At 37.9% G+C, this 2619-nt stretch overlaps 1 long non-coding RNA gene across 1 annotated transcript; it reads right to left on the bottom strand.

Annotated features, from left to right (window-relative positions):
* On the bottom strand, positions 276–749 carry LOC104757378. Its single transcript, XR_762419.1, has 3 exons — positions 721–749; positions 547–620; positions 276–313 (listed from the first exon to the last, which is right to left on the bottom strand). It is a non-coding gene; the product is annotated as an uncharacterized LOC104757378 (long non-coding RNA).

The following is a 2619-nucleotide window of genomic DNA, read 5'->3' as shown; positions in this document are numbered from 1 at the left end:
TAGTAAAACAACCGGACCCGTTTTTTTTAAAATAAGTACAATACATAATTAAGCATCTCATACTACTTAATTAAACCACCCAAACCACAATTCCTCATTAAACCGATAACAACCAATATGCACAGCGGAAACATACCAACATACAGAACCAACACATCATCAATGCAATAACATTCCTAAGCATTCTATCCATCAACCTAGCATAACTCTATCCAAGGTTCCAACATAAACAATATAACCAAGTCCAACAACACACAACCGAGACCCTAGATCATCCTCCTCCTCATCGCCATGATTCCACACTACACAATACCTGCACCACAAACACAATGAGATGCGTGAGTATTACCAGAAATACCCAGTGAGACGATCCTCCCATCTACGAGCTATACACACAAGCAAATCAAGAGTACAACCACAAATAAAACATAACAAACCAGACATTGAACAGAACATCCAATAACACATTCATCACACCTACACAACTTCACACAAAACAAGTTATACAACCCAATCGCTTAGATAAGCTCATGGTCACGCACTCACCTTATCAAGCTGATTCTAACAACAAATACAACCAGGAGAAATTCTCCTTGCGTCTGAAACAGTCCAGAAACGTCCTACAACAAGTGACACAACCAAAAACAACCTTGAAGCAAACTGGACAGAAACATCAGAAAAGAACAATCTTAAAGACGAAACCCTAAAATAAAAACCAACCGTTAACTATCAAATCCCTCCGGTGAAAAGCTAGTCCGAGACGTCACGAAGCTTCCCACAAAATCTCGTGCCGATCAGAAACCAGACGAGACCACAATCTCAGTTATAATCCCCGATGGTTCCAACTCGCGTCTGAGAAAACGTGTCTCACGAAACTGCACATAACTCATCGAGTTTAAATCCAAATCCACTTCTGTAAAAAGGAGAATGACGATGAAAGGCTTGAGAATAACACTACCAAATTTCGTTACCTTTGACAACGATTTGATATATCGAAACTGTTTCTTCCCAAACCCTAACGATTCTGCTCCTTCTCCTTTAATCTCCTTCACACCACAATAGGCTCTCTCCTCTCTCTATATCTCTTTCCTCTCAACACAAGTATTGAATAACAGCCACGACCAAATAGAGAGAAGAGGCGTCCATTTCATTATAAATGTATCACTTAGGGTTTCCCAAAACCTGCTCTAAACCGGGTGAACTTAAACCAAACTGGGCAATTTCATGATTTCACATAAATTGATCGGTTCTTCCACTTTTCTTTGGGACACGGGCGTTACACTTAGTCCCAGAAAATCCTGGCGCAGGTGTTCCCGACGGAGGTGGGGGATTAGGGGTTCGTAGGTCTCTCTCGAGTCATATTTGTTTTGTTGATGGTTTTGTATGTCGCCCTGGGGCGACGCCCCCACTATGGGAGCAGCCAACCTTCGCCGTAGCCTTTCCCCTCTTCATGCTGAGTTTGAAGCCCTCGTCTGGGCTATGCACTGTATGATTGGAGCGGATAATCAATTTGTCATCTTTCTCATCGACTGCTCCGACTTAGTGAAGATGGTGTTTTCGCCTGCAGAGTGGCCAGCTTTTTTGCCTTATTTGGAAGACATTCAGGCAGACAAGGAGGAGTTTGCTTCTTTCTCGTTAGTCTACGTTCCACGAGCTCAAAATAGTAAAGCGGATAATTTAGCGCGGCGAGTTCGCACAGTCCCGTACAGTTCTGCACTTAGTTACCTATGTAAACAATGTCTTTTCAGATTGGCTGATTTGAGTCAATCTTGTACTATGTTGTCAAAAAAAAAAAAATGTCTTAGTGTTTTCAAATTTTGAGAGTTCCTATTTTTATAATACTTTTTGAAAATGATGGTGTTTCTATAATTAACATCTAACATATGCCACTTCTAACATAAACCTAGTTCTTCTTTCCTAGTATGCTATTCTACATGGGTACCAAACAGGTACAATTGTTGGCAGTGCGGTCGACTACTAATAAAAACGATTTGTATTGTCAGTACAGTACGAAATGAACAGTGCCATTAAAAATATTAAATAGTGAACTAATGTGATGTATTAAAGAAAAAAGGAGTTTGATATTACTCATTTTAGAAAGCTAGATAAGCAAATATTGTTTTTATTTCCTAATTTACATATTTAATTATTACTTTTCAAAAACAAATATAAGCAGTATGGCGGTGCATGACAACCGCAAATACTTTTCTATATTTTAATTAAAACAAAACTACTTCACTTCATTTTTGAAGACAATGACTCTTCTCGATATAGTGATTACTGTTTAGAATAGTCGAAGTTTATTCGGATAACAACTCGTTGTATTTGCATCCAGTTAGTCATATAACTTGAGTTTTCGTTTACTTTTATTTATTGTATTATATGAGTTCATAGCATATGTCTGCATTTATTGTGTTGTTTTAATTGAGTTCTTGGTTCTGTAAAAATGTTTGTTGGTTATGAAAATGTATGAGAAAATTTTGACCATGACGTTGACTCGAATGACAGGTTTGCCAGAGAAGTCGGTGTTTTAAATAGGTATTGTTTTTTTGGCGTTAACTAATTATTCAAACGTCAGATACAAATAATATTGTCTAGCCAATTATATTTGTTAATTTT

This window comes from Camelina sativa, chromosome 17 (assembly GCF_000633955.1).
Source record: "Camelina sativa cultivar DH55 chromosome 17, Cs, whole genome shotgun sequence".
NCBI classification, from domain to species: Eukaryota; Viridiplantae; Streptophyta; class Magnoliopsida; order Brassicales; family Brassicaceae; genus Camelina; species Camelina sativa.
This window is presented reverse-complemented; position numbering and strand designations above follow the sequence as displayed.